The following is a 22,337-nucleotide window of genomic DNA, read 5'->3' as shown; positions in this document are numbered from 1 at the left end:
GGCCTATCGCCTCGCATCAACCGCTCATCTACATTTAGAGTTTTAGGAAGAGCTTGAGGAACTTAATTCCTGACAGGGTTCACCCAACCGCACAAGTTTATTATGTAATCTAAAACGTTTTTTTATTACCAAGTTTGTGTTAGATATGATCCATGCACATTATTATTATTTTTTATAACATCATAGTGATTTTTGACGACCTCCCTGGTGCAGTGAAGAGCACCGTGGTCTTATAAGTGCAGAATCCGGTTTCGATCCCCGGGTTTTAGGTATTTATATTTTTTCTGTTCGGAGGCTTCGACAGAGCCTCCAAGCGATTTTGACGTGACAACGTCTTATAAATTGGTTTGCCGGGTGACACTTCAAGAAACTGCGTTACGCTCCGCTCACGTTATGCGCTCACAATGAGAGCGAGTGAGAGGCACGCGTCCCTTCCACTCGGGCATGGTTAGCCCGCCTAAGAGCGAGAGAGACAGACATAAAAAGTGAAAGGCACGCGTCCCTTTGTAGTAAACGCTGTTTCATTGTACGCAAATGTATTGCAAGTTATTGTATGTATATTTGTATATAAATACGTATGTATGTGTAAAGGTAAAAATAAAATTTTGTTAATATGAAATTCAGTGCGAGATTCTTTGTATAAATTAATGTTTTAAATATAATTCTTTGTATAAATAAATGTTTTAAATTGTTACTATTATTTCATACTTCTTCCTACTAAACGAATGAATATTCACATTAAAATTATTTTACCACTCAAAGTCGTTGTCACGTAAAACTTTCGCCCGTATACCGACTTTACAGGCAACCAATTTTTATGATTGATGTTTGAGGTTAGATATATCACCTTTAGCCCTAACAGATTGGCCCGCTACCATCTTAGACTATATCACTAACCACCAGGTGAGTTTGCAGTCAAATGCTAACTTGTAGTCGAAGAAAAAGGTGACGAATTGCGATATTAATTTATTCTTACCTAAATAATTAAACTAACCCGAATCGCATTTGGTCCGTACTATTTATAAAAACTTGTTGACAAACACGCTACTGATGAAAATTATTGGCAACGTATGCGTGAATCTTTAATTAATCAAGACAGGGCAGGCTTATACAAAGGTAAGAATTAGTAAGAAAGGCGTAAAACGTGTTTAATATATAGGTACATATCTATACAAACTCTTTTGATGGTCTATTGTTTTTGTTGCTGTAAGTTGACGGTAATAATAAAATTAAATCTTTATTATAAAAATTACGAGGGTTCCAAACAAGAGGATCTAAGTAGAAGCCCACAACTGATGGTTGAAATCACCATTTCTTAGAGCATGAAAAGCTGAACATTAAATCTATGTAAGAGTTCTAAACTAAATCGTAATAAGTGAAAAACACAACATAAAATATATAAAAAAAATATCTTAATAAATAAAATCATTATCGTTTAGAAAAGCTTGTATTGTTAAAAATAGGTTTTAAAGAATCCAAAGATACTGCTTCCAAAATTTATAATTTGAAGGGTTGGCTCTACCCCGTTCGTTATCTCAAAAGTACTAAACAAATTTAACTTTACCTATCGTTTTTGTCATTTTCTCCAAATTTAAGTACAAAAAAAAACCAGATACAATATGGACCATAAGCATTTAAGTGTCATAGCTCTACTCGATTTTAGCAATGCGTTTAACACCGTTGATTTTGATCTGCTGTTAGGCGTTCTTAAATCGATTAACGTTTCTCCTGAAGCAGTTTCTTGGTTTAACAGCTACTTACGTGGTCGCCAACAGCGTATTAAAAGTGGAAAAGATTTTTCCTCTTACAGCCCTATCACTGCTGGCGTGCCACAGGGCGGCGTTCTATTCCCTCTTCTCTTCGCTTTATATATTAATACTGTTACCAAGCATCTCTCCTCTTCTTACCACCTGTATGCTGATAATCTTCAACTGTATACTGCTGCGCCCTCCAATGATATTCATCTTGCTATTAATAATCTTAACCGTGATCTAGATAAAATTAACACTTGGAGCGAGTCGTATGGATTGAGTCTAAATCCTAATAAATCTCAGGTCGATATATTGGGTGGTCCCAAGCAAGTAGGGAAGATCGTGCCAAGTAACTTACCTCTGATCCGGCTTGGTTCTACAGTTCTGGCTATAAGTTCAACTGTCAAAAACCTTGGCATACACATTGACTGCTCTCTAACTTGGGGGCCTCATATAGCTGTTGTGAGCCGAAAGTTATTTGCAACAATTGGATGCCTAAGGCGTTGGAAAAACTTTCTTCCTATAAAAACCAAAATCTCCTTATCTCATTCTCTTCTCTTACCAATTTTGGATTACGCCGACTCTTCCTATCCTGACTTGTCTGATGAGCACCTCAAGAAGCTTGAACATTTGCAAAACCTTTGTATAAGGTTTATCTTCGGACTACGTAAGTTTGACCACGTGTCCGAGTACAGAGCCCGGTTGAAATGGCTTCCGATCAGGCTGCGCCGGAATTTACACTTACTTTCATTTCTATATTATGTTCTATATAACCCTCATGCGCCATCTTATTTAAAGGAGCGTTTTTCCTTTCTTGGCTCTAATATTGAACAGCAAAATCTAAGATCGTGTTCTGGCAATCGTTTACATATACCAGCTAGTCACACACGATACTATAGTAATTCATTTACCTGTAAGTCCGCCAAATTGTGGAATAGCCTTCCCTCAATTCCAAATCCCTACCCATCTTCAAAACCAGATTGTTTAAGTATTACCTAGCAGATTGTGTTTATGAGTAGGTAGTATTAGTACAAAAGATTGTATTACTATGAGGTACATACATTTGTTTATCATATGTATATGTATATGTATATATATATATATATATATATGTATATATGTTTATTTTATTATATATTTATTTTATTAATTCTTATATGTGTATGTTATATAGTATATAGTATATATATTTTTTTAATTTTTTTTTCTCTTGCCTGTGTATGTTTCATTGTTTGCACTGTCCCTCTTGTTTTCTATTATTACTTTCACCAAGGGCTGTCTGTAAGAGATTGCTTTTGCAATAAGGCCGCCTTTGCACAAAACTGTATTTAACTTTTTTTTTTTTATTATTATTTTTTTTTTATTGTTTTTAATTTTACTTATTTTTTTTTTTTGTTTTCTTGTGTGTTTCTTGCATTGTTTCTAAGTTTGTGCAATAAAGTATTCTAAATAAAATAAAAAAAACCAAATTCGATAGTCTTGACTCGTAGTATACAAAAGATTAACCAGCGTTGCTATTAATGTAGAGTTGGCTTGAATCCTTAGTTAGTTGATGTAATTGAAATAATATGTACCGACATATTATTTCAATTACATCAACCAACTAAGGAGTTACGTAGTGCTAGTACTAAGTTATTAATAGGGATGTATGTTGTTATTATGAAGCTTTCAACGTTTTAGTATAGTCTATTATATCTTCAAACTTCAAACAAGATATTCACTTCACTTCGCAAGCTAAAGCCTCGCAACGTAAGGTATACTAATATAAATATTAGATGAATATACTAATAGGAAGGCTTAGATGTGGCCTAAAACGGAACGCTAGCCTAAAAATCCCTATTCACCCTTGATTTAAAGACTAAGAAGAGGTTGTACGGGAGCTATGGTGATACACTCGACCGTAACAATAGGAAGATCTTCCTCCGAGCAGGTGATCGGACTCGAGGGCTCGGGACCGAGCCGAACATTCATCTTTGGAAGTTGTATATATAGTAAATTATTGTGAACACTTCGATAGCGCGATGCAGGATTTTTGTGGCGCTATCTAGTTCGATACTTGGAGACCGCTACAAGGTTGTAGTAATTAGGAAATACATAACGCGAAATACAAAAGTATGTACATAATGGGTAATTTGAAAATACACATTATATACCTACTAACATAATGATTATTATATAATTATTATACAATATTTCAGTCTGGTATCACATTTTCTAAAAGCAAAAACTTGTTACCACAACAAAGTATGAAGTTTCGCTTTCGAATAGTTTCGAATGGATAAATGGACAATGCATTAAGGACTTGAATGCAATATTATAATAACATATTATTTCAGTGTACTTCTATTTGGAAAATCTAAAAGCTAAGTTTATTTCTCTGACAATAACGAAGTTTTACTTATAAATTGTTTTAGCTTTGAATGGATAATACATTTAGAAAATAATTTATGGTACAGTGAGGCTATAGCCGCGATAATCTCGCTAATGGAAGAAATGCATTGCAGAGACGAAAGAAATAAATTATGGCCACACATTTGTTTATAAAATTATAAGATAAATATGCTAACCTAAATAAAATGTGTGACAAAGAGGCTGGTTGTGTAGAGTTATATATTTCAACCAACGGTTTTATAATTGGAAATCGAGACATACAGTAGCAAAGAAAAACAAAAAGAACCTAACAAGAAACAAACGCTCTGAAAAAGAAACTTAAAAAATCGAAACACATAAATAAAAATTATCTCAAACGTACATAATCAAACAAACTAAAACAAATATAATGCAAATAAAAAACCCACAATCCATCAAACAAATCATAATATTATGAGAAACAAGATTTAAAAAATATATGTTCATTGAATTTATAGTATTCAAAAATAACTGTTACTGTAAGAAGGTGAATGGGTTGTATGTATTTGCTGGCGTAAAGCATAGAAATGCTATTCTTAAGTTGAAGCAGAATACTTAGAACAACCTATATAACCATGTTTTATGTGTTCAAATTAGTAGGGAATACCATCTCATATTTACCCTTTGGCAAACTCATCATTTTAATACCGATCAACGCAATATTTGACTTGATTCTCATCTTCCATCACACGATTAGTCCTTTCAGAGTTATTCCGGTCACATTCCGTGTCATTGGTAACGCCTATATTTGGAAGGGTCATTTAGCTTTGTCACGTATATAAGCCAACCGTCCATAGCTTGTAGATCTTAAAGCACAAGTCATAAGGGTTATAATGAAACGATGACAATTTTGTGGTACGCCGTACAAATAGTTAGGCTAGTCGTATCTACTAAAATGGGTATGTTATAATAATTTCGTTTGCCACGAACCTATAAAAGTGTACGAAGCAACTAATTAGCCAAAGTGTTTTTCGGATAGCTGACAATATTCATGGAGCAAAGTTGAATAATACGAAATAAAATTTTTATATCAAATATTATTATTATTTTTTTTTTTTTTTTTTTTTTAATATACTACGACAATACACACATCGCCACCTGGACCCAAAGTAAGCGTAGCTTGTGTTATGGGTACTAAGATGACTGATGAATATTTTTATGAATTATATATACATAAATACTTAGAAAGTACATATAAACACCCAGACACTGAAAAACACTTAATGCTCATCACACAAACATTTTCCAGTTGTGGGAATCGAACCCACGGCCTTGGACTCAGAAAGCAGGGTCGCTGCCCACTGCGCCAGTCGGCCGTCAAATGACAAATGAATTTAGAAATAATTATGACTATGAGTGGGGAAATTATTATATATTTTTGTATTGTGTATTGTATGTGTTTAGTTTCTGAACGATGTTAAATATAGGTGGATTTTCAAAATGGTTGGTTAAGTTCTCTCCTTGTGTTTATAGCAAATTCATAGTCATAGTATTAAGAGCGAACGGTAGACATAACTCTTCTTTACTGCGTATGCGTAGAAAACATTTGTTCCCAAATTCCAGTTTCTCTATCCAGATAAGCGTTAGTGGTAGAACTAAGTGATAGAAAAGGTTAAGTAGATCACTGTGTGGTAACGGCAGATCAGAATATAGTAATAACTGCCATTGTGATGATTGTGCAAACCCTACCGTTTAGAAAGGCCTTCTGTCCAGCAGTTATTTTTAAAGGCCGTTGATGAGATGACTGTATAAAAGTTTAAAATATTTCTCTTAAATGTGGTAAAATTCATCATACAAATATTTTCATTCTGTGTATGAAATAGGTAAAAAAACTGAACGCAATGTTTTTAGTGGTTTGTATTTTTAGAGTTATGACAGTTTAGATAAAAAACGTGAAACAATGTAGCAACGGACTATGCAAATAATTTTTGCATACGACGGCGCAAAAAATTGCCTATACAATACTTTCAAAGCGCACTAATGTATAAAAATAACAACAAACATAACTTAAGCAATGGGATGTTGAAAATAATATATATATCACGTTTTTATTATCTCAAATCCATTAGCCGTTAACGTGTTCTGAGAAGGGATTTAACAACCGGAAGGTCTTTTCAGTACTAGTCTTAAAAAATATGAAGTTACTTCTTAATCTTCATAAATCTTCTAATGTATAATTGTGACGTCAATTCCAAATATGAAGTCAAAAAACGGTGCTACCACTCAACTTAAAAAGCGGTGAAAGGAAATTTGATTAGTGGATAAGGTTTTTTAATGATTTAATAAAGTGTAAGAGAGTTAAGAGAAGAAGGCAAAGCTTAGACCTTTTACCTTACTCCAATACAAGTCAGAGCAATAGTAACGAAATACAGAAGAATTATACTCTTCTTTACTCTACTAGCTCTTTCATGTGTGAGAATTATAGTCAGATTTTCCATGCGAATAATATGCTAAGGTCTCTTCAATGCACTCTGTGACGTTGAAATCGTTACAAGAACTGCCAAGTCTTGCGTTTCAAGTTGGACATCCGAGTTCCCATATTTAATATGCTCTCAAAAATAAGATCCTAGAATTAAATCTAAATAAAAATGATTATACCTTATTCCTCTAATTTAATATAAATACTCTATTCAATAAGGAATTCCCAGAAAGTTTCACAAATATAACTTACGGATTAAAATCTCAAGAAAGAGTAATCGCTAACAACGCGCAAGAAGTTCAAGCCAATTAAACGGAATAGTGTGCAAAACCTCGAAAGTGTTTTCCTTTATATCTATATAAAATACAAGACTTTTCTCTCTATATATATGTCAAAAGAAACTTGTCCTGACTGTCTGTCTTATCCTTCAACGCGCGACCTAAACAGCTTGAGATTTTTGTAGCAGTCAAGCTTTTGTTGACATGCTCCGGGGAAGTATTAACGCTGTGCTCGTAACTGCCGCCAAGCAAAATTGTTGTGTGGGCTAAAGGGCGTGGTTGCCGGTGTAACTTCAGGAACGTGAGGCTTAACAGTTGCGCCTCAGCTACATAGAGTGACAGAGGGCGGCACTTTTTAGAATCGGTTTTTATTTGCCTTGTGAAGTGGAAAACTAAAGCTTAAAAACACAGCCAGTTTTTAAGCTATAGTTTTCCACTAAGGTGGGCCTGATCTGAATGGTCAGTGTATTATTATAATAGATATTAAGAATAACAAACCTGAAAATTCTGACAGACAGGCAGACAGGAGAATTATTTTTAGTATCTTTGCCTACGTTGTGGATGAAACTTACTGTCGATATTTAAATCTTACTAAAAAAGGTTTTGTTGTAATAGGGCGTTTTAATTTGTGAGCGATTCAATCTTTTTCAAGCTTTATCCATCATCACATCAACATATTAGTGGCCCTCTACATGGCACGGGTCCCCTCCCGCAATGAGCAGGGGTTAAGGTAGTCCACCTCGCTGGCCCAGTGCGGATTGTTGGACCCCACACACCTTTGAGAACATTATGTAGAACTCTCATGCATGCCGGTTTCCTCACGCTGTTTTCCTTCACCGTTGTAACAAGTTATATTTTAATTACTTCAAACTAAGGAAAGTTAGAGGTGTCACTCGGCCCCCCGAAAGTGAAGTGTAGCTCCTTCTCACAGGGCTATCACCGCATTCTTTGGTTCTAAATTCAAAATCAGGTGTTTGTGTGAAATGACAAGCATTCTCAAAACTATTAATATATAGAATGGACTATAAATAGTTTCATAGTCACATCGTCTGCACAGCGCAACATAGAGAAGTCCTTTGTTCGTTTGAGTAATTAGTTAGTACACGCCTTTATAAAATAATCTAAAAGCCGTATCAAACTTGTTGTTGTATAATATGAGCAACCCATGCTAATATTTTGAATACAAGTGTGTCTGTTTGTGTGTTATCTTTTTTTTGGTTACGGCGGGGGAAAATCTCTTGATAGCAAAATAACCGACTTCTTGACACTAAACCCCTCGGCGGCAGTCTTCAACGCTTATTTCGGCTAAATCATATATAGTTTTTATTCTGGACATAGGACATAGGTTATTTTCGTTACGGGTTTGCTACACACAGCCAACACAGCATCTTCGCCGGTGAAGACGAGGGCCCCGATTTCTGACGTCATCCGGACGTGGATCCTTACCACGGTCAAGGGGGCGTTTGGACTAAATAGTGATTAGTCCAAAAGACCACTAACACTCAGATTAACGTCGAACCGAGCCGAGGTCCGGGCCCTCTTCTCATGGCGAGCTTTCGCGCACGGCCCACTCCCCCAGTAACGCCGTAGCAACCCCTCAGGTGGTTATCGGCAAGTGTCCATCCAAAAACGAAATCGAAAATCGGTGTTGCTTTTTCCTATGATAAAACAAAATACTGGACACAGAAGCATCGGCCTCTATGTCGATATCGTAAAGGCAGCAGGGAAGAACTGGATACAGATAACCAGCAATAGACAACGATGGCGTGAAAATGAAAAGGCCTTAGTCCAGCAGTGGACTGAGATAGGCTGATGATGATAATGATGACACTATAAAGCCTTGTTACTGATGCAAGATTTTACAGCTAAAGCGATCGTGTTGAAATTTATTATTGATACACTTGCATATTGGACGTCGGATACTTTTATCGTGAAAAAACAGTTCCCAAAGTATTATTAAAAACTGAAAAAATCGCGGATGAAGAAGAAGCAGCAGGTTTTTCAACAGAGAAGATTTTTATATAAAATTAAGAAAAATAGTGTTAAAAAAAGTTTGGTTGTCATAAAAACTGTTGATACAATCAGTTTCCCCTGTGAAGTAAAGTAAATGATGCGCTAGAAGCTCATCCACCGACAAATTTGGCAAGAGAGCGTCGCCAGGAGGTCGTCACTTTGCTGAAGGGTTACTTTGAGAGGGATAAAAATAAAAGGTGATTATACAGATATCGATTATGCATATATTAATATCGATTTATATCAACTAGAATCAATACAAAAACCGGTGTTTTACACTACAAAATTATAAAATTTATATTATCTCCAAGTCTCTCTTAAGTCTCTAATAAATATAACGATAGAGTAGCACTGCAGATTCTCTCTATTTATTTATTTATTTACATAAAGTTTACAAAAAAAAAATACTTATAGAAAAACACTCAGGTTTTTAATATATGCTAACAGAGAATTAAGTCTAGGTACGTTAACTACAGAACGTTATTGCCAGTTTACCATGTATATAAAAATGATCATAAGTGACCTAAAAAGGACTTCCGTTTTTTCTTAATATTACGAGGATTAATATTGTCTCGAACATCAGTGGGTAATTCATTAATAAGGCGAGGAACTATGTAAACGTTCGTGCGCTCGCCATACCTATTGAACGTGCCCGACTACAAAGCTCGTTCGTGTAGTGCTACCTTCTATGCTTATTTCTGCCACCAAGTAGCATTCTTTTCCTTCAATCATTAAGACTTGGTTGCCTGTGTAATGACAGGCATACGAGTACTTACTCCTACGCGACAGGTTGGTGGACTTAGCACGGCACTTCGCCCTTCGCACTTCGAAAGACCAGTTCGCCCAGCGAAGTGCTATTTTGTTTACAGACGAGGATTTTTCACTTAGATTGGCCATCTGCGATGTCCACCAAAGGAATTCCTACGGGACACTATAAAATATTCTACAATCTTTTCGATCGCTAAGTATACGTAACTTAGTAAGAGTAAGAATATTATTAATGCTTATCTTCATTTAATGGAATTTCACGACATAAAAGGCCCTGTATTCTACAGACAATGTCAATGATTAAATGGAGACTAAGTGAAGCTAGCTACGTATGTTATTATAATCACAATACTTTTGTTACTGTTACTTAACCTATATTCAACTATGTTGTATTTTGACGAACTCCCTGGCGCAAAGGTGAGCGTTGTCAATTTAAGTATGAATGAATTTAAGTTCGATTCCCGGCAAGGGCCGTTTGGGACTATATAACTTCTGAATTTTCTCTGGTCTGGTCTGGTGGGAGGCTTTGGCCGTGGCTAGTGAACATCCTACCGACAAAAACGTGCTGCTAAGCGATTTAGTGTTCCGTTGCGATGTCGCGTGGAAATCCGATTAGGGGTATGACTACCATACATACAGGTTAGCCCGCTACAATCTTAGAATGCATCATCACTTATTACTAGATGAGATTGCAGTCAAGGGCTAACTATTGGTGGACCAAAAAAAAATTCTGTCAGTGCATACAAAATCTTTAAGATTTAGTTTTTTGACTTTATTTCCATTCAATGGTCTGAAAGTATGCTGTTTATTTAACTGTTTTACTTCATCATCATCATCATCACATCAACCGATAGACGTCCACTGCTGGACATAGGTCTTTTGTAGGGAGTTCCAAGTTCCACGATTCTGAGCCGCTTGGATCCAACGGCTACCTGCGACGCGCTTAATGTCGTCTGTCCACCTCGTTGGGGGTCGACCAACGCTGCGCTTACCAGTACGGGGCTGCCATTCCAGCACCTTGGGACCCCAACGTCCATCCTTTCTCCGAACTATGTGCCCGGCCCATTGCCACTTAAGCTTCGCGACTCGTTGAGCTATGTCGGTAACTTTGGTTCTTCTACGAATCTCCACATTTCTGATTCGATCGCGTAGAGATACTCCGAGCATAGCTCTCTCCATCGCCCGCTGAGTGACTCTAAGCCTTCTTATAAGGCCCATAGTTAACGACCATGTTTCAGAGCCATAGGTCATCACTGGCAACACGCACTGTTCGAAGACTTTCGTCTTCAGGCACTGAGGGATTTCTGACGAAAAGATGGCACGGAGTTTCCCGAACGCTGCCCATCCGAGTTGGATTCGGCGGTTCACCTCCTTCTCGAAATTGGACCTACCTAACTGGATCGTGTGTCCTAGGTATACGTATTCGTCAACAATTTCGAGTGCAGTGTTCTCAACGATTACTGGTTGAAGCGGAACATGAGCATTAGACATAATCTTCGTCTTGCTCATGTTCATTCGTAGGCCAACCTGTTGAGAAGCTCTGCTGAGGCCATCGAGCATCGTATTTAGGTCTCCCAGAGTCTCTGCCATTATGACTACATCGTCGGCAAACCGAAGTTGAGTGATGTACTCGCCGTTAAGGTTGATGCCAAGTCCGTTCCATTCCAGAAGCTTAAAGACGTCCTCCAACGCAGCGGTAAATAGTTTCGGGGAGATAACATCTCCCTGTCGCACGCCTCGCTGCAATTGGATTGGTCTCGTAGTCTGATCCTGTATACGAACTGACATAGTGGCGTTTTTGTACAAACACTGCAACACTTGGATATACCGGTAGTCAATTCGGCATCTCTGCAGTGACCTAAACACAGCCCAAGTTTCCACCGAATCAAAGGCTTTTTCATAGTCCACAAACGCTAAGCAAAGTGGCCGGTTATACTCTTCAGTCTTCTGTATAACCTGCCGCAGCGTATGAATGTGGTCTATGGTACTAAAGCCCTTACGGAAACCGGCTTGTTCGGGAGGCTGGAAGTCATCAAACCTACGAGCGAGACGATTCGTAATGACTCTCGAAAACAGCTTGTAGATATGACTCAGCAGCGAGATGGGTCTGTAATTCTTCAACAAGGTATTATCACCTTTTTTGAAGAACAGAACCACCACACTCCTGTGCCATGCCTCTGGCGTTGTGCCTTGGTGAATAACGGAATCAAACAATCGCTGAAGGACTTTCAGCATCGGTTTTCCACCTGCCTTCAGGAGTTCTGCCGTTATTCCGTCATCACCCGGCGCCTTGCCATTTTTAAGCTGCTTGAGAGCCACACTAATCTCGTATAGGCTGACGTCTGGGATATCTTCGGTTTTAAATATGTTTTACTTATTGCAAATTAATTACCTTATGTGTTTCGATAAGAAACTGCATCTTATTTAAAGATCTCGATAGCAGTTTAAAAAATCAGTCTGATAAAAAACTGTTATTATGGAAAAAGACTCACATAATTCAGAGTCCAAAAAAAAACGTATCAAAAAACGTTTAGAAGATTCCAATATTTGTAGTCGTAATTTCTAACGTCGGAGGCCAAAATCATCTTTGAGAAATAGAGTCAGCTAAGCATAATAAATCTCTTGGATAGGTGTTAGCTCTAGTATTTTACATAAATGGAAGAAACGTGAGTAAATTTAATGTTGTTACGTGATTCTAACCACGTAAGGACTTATTCGCCAAGAGAAGTATCAAGGGCGTTTATATAAACTAGATATAGATTTCAATGCGGATGAATACTAAAAAAACGTAAACCAACAACGCTCCAATTTCTTTAAAAGCTACGTTTTCTGAAAACGGATAGGTACAACGTAAAACAATACAACGTATTTTCTGTTGGAACCGGATGGATGGAGTCAATAGAGTAACAAAGAGAGAATAGTCACTAAATTGTCCGGCCCATTCTTGTTTTTCAATCAATATTGTTGTATTCACGAGTCGACAAATTTCGAAGGCTCTTCTAATTAACTATTTTGTTTTTCGTGCATTTATTTACAATAAATAATTACTTTTGTTTTATAGAATGCCTTTCTATATAAATCATTCATCACATCTCAAGAATGGCCAGCTACAATAGCCATCAATGATAATGACATTTTTATATTTTACTAGCTGTTGCCCGCGTTCTTTGTCCGCGTTCATTACGGTTTTTCTAAATCCCTGGGAACAGTTTGTTTTCCTGAGATAAAAAATTGGCTATGATACTGTCCGCCCTTTCAACTAACTCTATGCTCAAAATCATGTTGATTGATTGCTTAGTTGAAGGACAGACAAACAAATACGCTTTCACTTTTATAATATTATTGAGAACTATTTTTTGTTAAAAATAATTGACGGGCCAAAAAGATAACCTTCCCTTTCCCTTGTAGTAAACGATCAACAATTCGAATGTAAGGAATACATTCTACACACATTGTTGGCCTATGTTCAGCAACCTAAGACGCAAGTTTTAAGTCTCATGTGTGCGTAATTAAACCGGCAACCACCCCCTTCAGGCCGGAACACAGCAAAGCTGCTTGCTGCAGAAATAAGCTTGACGGTCGCACTTCCCCGGACGAGTTAGTCACAAAAAGCTCTGCATATTATATAATTTAATCATTTATATACACGTCAACGCACATATCGCCATCTAGCCCTAAAGTAAGCGTAGCTTGTGTTATGGGTACTAGGATAGCTGATTAATATTTTTTATGAATATAATACACATAAATACTTATAATATACAGATAAACACCCAGACACTGAAAAACATTCATGTTCATCACACAAGCATTTTCCAGTTGTGGGAATCGAACCCACGGCCTTGGACTCAGAAAGCAGGGTCGCTGCCCACTGCGCCACTCGGCTGTCTAAAATGGAAGCTAACCACTCAAAGACCTTCAAAGGCAAAGTCCAGAGGATCAATTCGTAGCGGACAAGATCTGGAATGAACTTCCGTACATGCTATACCTATTATGAAAAATAACGTCTGCTTCTATCCAATATTCCGTACATGCGTTAAAACTCTATGCGCAATAATAATTTTAATCAATAGCCATCCACCGTTTATCTCTTTCTCAACACTCTTGGCACTATCCCGTTCTCTTGCTGTAAGTCCTATCTACAAATATTGCCTGTAAGAGATTGCTTGCAGCAATAAGGCCGCCTTTGCATGTCTACATTTTTTTTTAGTATATTTTTTCCCACCTTAGAATTATGGCGCCACAATTTTTATTTTTTTCTAAAGAGTGTGTATGTGGAAAATCAAGATTCACAATGTAAATTTCGTCATAAAATCGCGTGAGACATAAAGATATTAATTTTATTTGTTATTTCATTTCAAAAAACTTGAGTTTATGTTTTAGGATTTTTTTAAAAATTTGAATGACCGCTATGAGGCGTGCACTTTTTGATTTTCCAAATTATTCCTCAAGTTGAAAAAAGGAATAATCTCATCGTAGGGTATTGTCATCGGTCCTAATTGTTTCTTTTCCTGTATGTTATACGTGCAATATAGTGTTTCTTGTTTGTTTTTTTTGTAAACAATGTATCTATTATCTGTGGGCAATTTAAATTAAATGAAATAATAAATTTCATCGAAATGAAATATATATACCCGAATAACATCAACCCTTATATTCACACTATGTGGGGTTGGCACAACTCGTCTTCTCCTTCCACTCACTTCTATCAGCCTTAAACTCACAATAAACTCCTTTTAACACTTATTCCACTTTCAATAAATCCATCCATCTCTTCTTTTGGTGGTTTGGTCGTTTGGTTAGTTGGTTCTATTAAAGTTCTTCTGGTAAGATGGGTCTTTTACTAGTTCTAGCGCTACTTTCTTAAATCTCTTGAGACAAGGGTACTTACAACTCATTCTTATTTTAACCGAGCAGTTGTGTATATGTTTTTCCCTAAGTAATAATAGTAATTGGTTACTTCTTCTTCTTTTTTTGAGAAAAAAACGGAGACCAGGCTGTAGCGATCTCTAGTCTACTAATATCATCTACTGCGATCACTAATTCGTCATAGGGCGTGGCGATTGTGAGCAAACCCTCCCTTAGAGAGGGGCTTTTAGTTCAGCAGTGGATTATTAGAGCCTTGATGATCGATTTATATTTATCATGATCATCAACATCAACCCATTATCAGCCAACTACGGGCACGAGTCTCCTCTAAGACTCAGAATGAGAAGGGTTTAGAATATTGAATAGAAGCAGGCGGTACTTTGCGGAAATCCATAACACATATATTATGAAAATTAAGCTTAATTTGCTATATTCCGGAGATTATATTTTGGAGAATCTGTATGGTGTAATTTATAATTACTGCCGATTGGCGCAGTGGGCAGCGACCCTGCTTTCTGAGCCAAGGCCGTGGGTTCGATTTCGATGAACATGAATGTTTTTCAGTGTCTGGGTGTTTACCTATATATTATAAATATTTATATATTTATGTATATTATTCATATTATTATTCATCACTCATCTTAGTACCCATAACACAAGCTATGCTTAATTTGGGGCTAGATGGCGATGTGTGTATTGTCGTAGTAGATTTATTATTTGTTTATTATTAATTACTTCAATCCGTATACTCCACACCAAACAGATCCTCGGCAATGTACCCTCTACGCACGTTTCGCTACGAAACCGGAGCATCCTCAGGAGATGTTGACTTTACAAAGAATCAACAATTATTTTTCATAACATAGAAGGGTTTAGGCCATATTCTACCACTGGCTAAGTGCGGATCTGTAAACTTCTTCTCCACACGCCGTTGAGAACACTGTGAAGAACTCTCAGGCATGCAGGTTTCCTCAAGATGTTTTCCTTCACCGTTTAAAGCAAAATTAAATTACTTAAATTAAAAATGCACGTAACTCCGCAAAGTCAGTTGTGCGTGCCTGGTCTCGAACTCGGTCTCGAAAGGAAAGCCGAAGCCTTACCCACTAAGCTATCAACGCTTCATTATTTAAAGCCTGTAACAAATACGCTATAGTTATAAATATATGATAAGCCCGCCAACCTAAATTTGAGCTATCAGGTGGTGTCTAAAATCTAAGCACTATGTCAGAGGGAGCCTGTTCCCAGCCGTGTAATACTAATAGAATAGATGATTATGATCTCATTATAATAATATTATGATCCTACACAATACCCTATTAATACTAATTTATCCATAAGTACACAGTATGGTTTAATAAAAATATCGATGTGGATAACAAAACATTGGCGGCGGATGTTTAATAAACAACATGCCAAGTAAAGGGGTTTACCCCCATTACTTAGAGATTACCTGACAGGTTCCATTGATATAGGTCAGTCCCTTGGAAATAAAACACACAACATATTCGTGGTACAAAAAAGACATAGTACCAGTAATATATAAATATTATAGAAATCTAAACTCGAATTGAGAACCTTTATCTTTTTCAAGGCTAGCTTAAAAAAAGAATTAAATTAAAATAGTTTTTTTAATAACCTGCATAGTTAGGCGCGTAAAAAAACCTTTTTAATAATTGACGTTATTTGAAATAATTGACGGAGCAGATAGAATCTGTGAATGGAATGGATGGTCAAAGCCATCGCCTACAAATCGTAAAGAGGTATACGAGGAACACACCCTGCAAAATGCAGCCTTGACGCGTACGTGTTAAGCGTCATGAGCCTGTAATTACACCGGCAACCACGCTTGCCGGAATACTCCAATGCGGCTTAGAGGCAGAAATAAGCATGGCGTTAGTACTTCCCTGAACGAGTACCGACAAAACACACAAAGACAGTGTATTGGTATGGTGGTCGAAGAAGCAAATCATTTTATATCGTGTCTATAACTACATCCAATGCCTGCTTTTATCATATCGTATCTACGAATAATTACTTAAAGTTCAAAGGAATCTGAACAATTGTCAAAAGTATTTAATTATTGCGATTTATTTTATTGTTTGCAGAGTTCAAGCATTTTTCTAAAAAACTTTAACAAATCTTCCTCAAATAAAATAAAGCTAACTTCACGATACACTAGTTTGTTTAATTTTGATAAAAGAATAATGGACAGTGTTTGAGATGCTTCGTGACATCTTTCCGTCAAAAATCCCCCTGGTACCTGCATACCAAAGTCTTTGGTCAGTGCGTATTTCCAGTGATGAAATATGACTTCGAAACAAAGACGTTAACTATTAGATTAATAATGCCGAATAAAAGGTGAAGTACTTTTAAACAAATTACAAATTCAAATTAAAACAAAATGTAGAAACTGTTCCCTACACACGAACACACACACGCACACACACACACACACGCACACACACACACACACGCACGCACACACCCACACATACAAACACGCACACACCATAAAATGTACCTACCCACCTTAAAAATTTATATAATTTTGTTTTTCCTTCCCTTTGTTACCGTTAAAACGTTTGTTATTAAGACCATAGATATAATGAAGATACTGCCTCCTGTAACACAGTTTAAACTACCGCAGGAGACGGGGCTTCACACTAATGAAATGTATACTTTTTTCTGATTAAGTAAAGATATAAGATTACCTGAGAGTATCAAAATGTAATATAACGTTATACGTGTAATACTAACACGACATGCATTATGTGTTTATGTTCGCTAATTAGTATTATGTGATAACAAGATACAGTCTATTCTTAGATATATATAATATATACATTATATATACAGGTGTATTAAAAATGGCTAAGCACTTTCCCGAAGTGCCCTAGACTTAAAAGAAAACATCTATATAATTTAATATAGAATGTTATGATTGTCTGTCTGTAAAGATAATACTGTTGGTTCCAAGAGATTCCACTGATAAGAAGCCGACTTGAAATTTGGCAATGGCTCTGTTTTCATTTTAGATGATGATGACAAAAAAAAAACTCGTTTGGGACCCTCCTAGCTTTAGGTTTAAGTTTACGAAAGTAGTTATTACAATCACCTCAAAATAATTATGTAAGCGTATATGTATGAACGCTTTTATAAGTGCCTGTGATAAGCCTACAATAAAGATTTTTTTAAATTTGCATATTAATTTAAATTTTATAATTTGACCATAGTTCTATCTATATTCTATGGAAAACGAAGCGGACTGGTTATAAGCTTATAATATATTATAATAAAAGCTTTTTACGGCGACTGGCGCAGTGGGCAGCGACCCTGCTTTCTGAGTCCAAGGCCGTGGGTTCAATACCCACAACTGGAAAATGTTTGTGCAATGAGCAATAAGTATTTTTCAGTGTATGGGTGTTTATATGTATTTTCTAAGTATTTATGTATATATAATTCATAAAAATATTCATCAGTCATCTTAGTACCCATAACACAAGCTACGCTTACTTTGGGGCTAGATATCGATGTGTGTATTGTCGTAGTATATTTATTTATTGTTTATTTATTTATTTATTTTATCAAGATTTGTGATTTTTGTAAATATTGAATCTTTGCAGGGTCATTTTTGAGAAGTATATTAAGTTAGTTAACTAGACGTGTTTTGGTATATGGAAAAGCAAATATCGTAGTATCTAATTATTAATGTTAGGAATGTTGGTTCTGAGAAATAGATCTATAGAGTCTAAGAAATTTGTTATTAGAAATAGTTATCATAATCGCCTGGTTACCAGACGTTTAATTATTATCATTGTGTTGACTTCTATTGAGTACAATGCCCAAGAATGGGAATACGGATGGAATTATGTTTTGAAACACTGGTCCTTTACATCCGATTTTAATACTCAATGTTATTGAAAATGTCCCAAATGAAAATCAAATGAAGTAGTGTAAACTTTTCCCCACTCTTTCTTTGCATTGCTCTACTCTTATAATTATTTAATTATAAAGTACTATTAACGTGGTAGATAATTGATTGATGTGTCTGAACTATTTTTGATCGTTCTCATTAGTAAATAGTTTGGATATCTGCCATAAAAGGCCATACGATGCTCGGCTTAAAAAAACCCGATAAGAATCATAACTTGTTTTTACTGTAGAGAACTTTTGTTAAAATTTCACAACAATATATATAATTCTATAACATAGAAGTGTAATGTATCTTCTCATGAAACAACCTATTTTATTGTAAAGAAGGTACCTAAATTTATTCTATATATATAACATACGGTATCAATAAAGCTAAGTATTTCTACTATAAAACACCCACTCATTTGAACTTTAAAATATCAACTCTGATCTACGTCTTGTAGAAATAAAGAAAATCATCTAATTTTAAATTGTACAATGATCTCGTTTGAACATAGTCTAAGTAATTTTGTATTTTGCCACACCGCAATTTTTTATTCATCTTATACAACAACAATAAGTAAATTCTCGTTTAAAACTTGGTTAAAACTTAAATAGTTTGAATTTAGATTTTTTCTTTACAACTCGTTGTATTATTAGCGAGAATACCTGTATTTAAACAATTAAATATGCAAGTGAATAAAAATTACATGTTGAAAGAAAACGGAATATTAAATTTCTTACCTCCCAGTAGAATAACTTTCACTACGTCCGCCTGAAAATCTCTTTTCGTATACACTTCAAGAACTCAAAGACACCACGTTAGAAAACTCACTGAACATAAAAGAACCTACACTTATCAACAACAAAACATCGAACGACAAGTTAATGGGAAATTATTGAATAAGTGTTTTATCGTGTCGAGAAATCGCGTTCGAACATCGGTATTAAAAATTCACGGTACCCTCCGGAACTCGGCGACACGGGCTCTCGCGACGCTTGCTTACTTCGAACTGAGGAGTTCACGTTGGGCTTACCGTGCATTAAACTATTGAACTTAACTATACTGTGCCACAGTTTTAACTGGTGGTTTAAATCGTGTTTTTTCTTCAAAATGTTAATTTACTAACCTTAAGGGAAATAAAGACTATATCAGTTTATCTGTAAATCATAATTTCTAAAAAAAAACATAGTAAAAAGCATAGTAGTTACGCATTACGGACGTATAATAATAACCTATGTAATGTGAAAAACCACGTTCAAATAAAACGGCATATACAAAGCAATCGAACGTATAAAACCTTTATTTTGGAGTCAGACATTAGTAATAACAGATAAAGTAAACAATATAAATTTAGTAATCCCAGTCTAGGCCATGATTCTGTATTAATTTGAAACAGTAGTTTTATGCGCGCATAATATTTTGTGACAAAAAATTCAGACAACTCGAAAACATTCGACGACCTCTTTGGCGCAACGGTGAGCGCTGTGAATTTTAGCAGGAGATTAAATTCACAGCGCTCCCGGGTTCGATTCCCGGCAGGGGCAATTTGGAAATTGTAATTTCTAAATTTTCTCTGGTCTGATCTGGTGCTCCCACCAGCTTTGGCCGTAGCTAGTTACCACCCTACCGACAAAGACGTGCCGCTAAGCGATTCAGTGTTCCGGTGTAATATCGCGTAGAAACCGATTAGGGGTATGACTACCATAATCCCCTACATTTTAAACTGCATTATCACTTGCTAGCAGGTGAGATTGCAGTCAATGGCTAACTTGTAGATAAATAAAAATATAACATTAGGAATTTAAAGTGTGTTCAGATTTGAAAGTCGTAAAGAATATGGATTCTGATGCTAATCAAATCCACGCTCTTTTAAATTAATCTACGATGGAATAATAACTATGTATTTATTATTTTAAAATAATACCAAAACCAAATATAAATAATATTTCTTACTTAAAAACTTACAAAAAAAACAAATCTCAAATTGAATTGAGGAATCGGATATCACTACAGTACATTTTTTGGCAAGACTTCGAGATTCAATTTTAAATTTTGACTCATTTTTTCTGGGCACGCAAAATTATTTCATTTCAGCCCACTAATTATTTTCATGGTATTTTTATAATTCTGACATATGTTTCAGATTCATTGACTCGCAAGTCACATTATATATTCAGCAGATTGTTCCAGAATGCGACGTAATCTTTCATTTTTCTGATGTAAGGAAATGCTCTAAAACAGCATGTTACAATATAAATCTCTAAAGTCTTTTCGATGGATGATATGTGGCGTCATGTCATGTAAATTTAAACTTTGTTCAGCAACGACATTTTTTTTTATTTTATTCTATTTTTATTTATAAAAAATAACCCAAAAACAAAAATAGACGCAGGGATGAAACTTGAATCTTCACTAATATGGGCTTTCTTTAGAAAATCAAAGAAGATTATAAAAGGGGACTCTAAATCTTTTTAAGTTTTCGCCCATAATCTTTGAGTTTCAATTTAAAATATTATTAATCTACTAAAGATTATATTTCAATTAAATTTATTGTTTTATGAACATTTACGGTTATAGGCCACCGTATAGTGGGCGTAAAGTGTATACACATCAATACAATACACTCACTTGCCTGAATAATTCGTTGGAATCAATAACTTTAATTATTACTGGCTTCAGAGAAAAAGCGACTCGAAATTGGGTCAAGGGAATGGGAAAAAGAATAAAAAACGTTCAATTGACGGATTCCACGGTGTTATGTTATACGTTGTTTCCCATGTTACAACTATTAAAAATCTAGTAAAATTAGTAATATTTAATCAACAGCCTCCTAAATGTGTTTTTTTTTTCAAAGATTCGAGGCGCACGATAGAGCCGTCCCAAAGCATATTACGTATAAAGTGATGATTACAACACTAGTGATTCGAATCATACGTAGGTTTGCGTTTCACTGTGTAAATGGGCCTTATCATAATACGTTACACTAATTACAACATTACTTGAATGGTTTATCGTAATAATTATATCGTAAGAATTAGGTATAAGGAATAAATCTGGATGAAAGCTTAAGCTAAAGTTACCGATCCTTTTTGTATCACTTGCCATCGGAAATACCTATCAAAGTCACAACCATAATACCAAAGTAATATATTTAGTACTTCTCTGCGAAAAGGCAAATAATTCTATATTAATCCTCGATGGTGTTCATACTCAAATGTGCACCAACACTGATCATGAACATTTGCGGTAAGACAGTTATAATTTTAATTATTTCGTTAAAATATATAAGTTGTTTTGTCTAATTTACTAAACACCCAATAAATTATTTACGCATTTTAATTGATTACTATATTTTTAAATAATATTTTTTTTGATATTTGTTAAAGGCAATTCAATAAATATCTGGCAATAGTAATTAAAGTATACTCAAAAAAGGAGTAAGATCTTACGCCTATTTTATAAACACTCTCATTATATTTTATTGACATATGTTTACGTAGATAACATGAAAAAAAATACTATTCTTAATTTATTAGAAGTCGTCGACTCCTAATATATTATTAATAATTCGATGTTATTGCATCTAATTTTATACTTCTAGGTCAAACTCGCTAAATCCGAAACGTTTTTCATAGTGTATTTTTAGAAAGAAAAATATTCACTCTGAGTACTCAATAGCGCAAAATAGTTTAAGAGCTTTCATTAATGTTTAAAGGAAAAGTCAAGCTTATCCAGTATTTTTTTGTGCCGAATTAATATCTTCACTTGACAGATTACCACCAAGGTATTCTGTCAATTTGTCTGACAAACGAGAGATTCTGTAGCTTTTGTTGCCTTTAAGCGACCTCCGCGCAGACATGTATCTTATGCTTTTTGAAATTCTGCAAGTGTTCAGAATGATGTCGCTCAGAATT

General features: G+C 35.5%; 1 protein-coding gene across 4 annotated transcripts in view; it reads right to left on the bottom strand.

Moving 5' to 3' along the window:
- The window catches only part of LOC120628730 (fibronectin type III domain-containing protein 5), a 167,695-nt gene extending 148,280 nt beyond the window's left edge, over positions 1-19,415 (bottom strand). For all 4 annotated transcript variants that reach the window (XM_039897315.1, XM_039897316.1, XM_039897317.1 and 1 more), the window contains exon 1: positions 19,164-19,415. The gene's annotated coding sequence lies outside the window, so the exon portion shown is untranslated. The remainder of the gene's footprint in view (positions 1-19,163) is intronic.
- Between the last annotated feature and the right edge of the window lie 2,922 nt (positions 19,416-22,337).

Source organism: Pararge aegeria, chromosome 13 (genome assembly GCF_905163445.1).
Source record: "Pararge aegeria chromosome 13, ilParAegt1.1, whole genome shotgun sequence".
In the NCBI taxonomy this organism is placed as follows: Eukaryota; Metazoa; Arthropoda; class Insecta; order Lepidoptera; family Nymphalidae; genus Pararge; species Pararge aegeria.
Note: the sequence above shows the minus strand (reverse complement) of the source record. Positions and strands in the feature narration are given on the sequence as shown.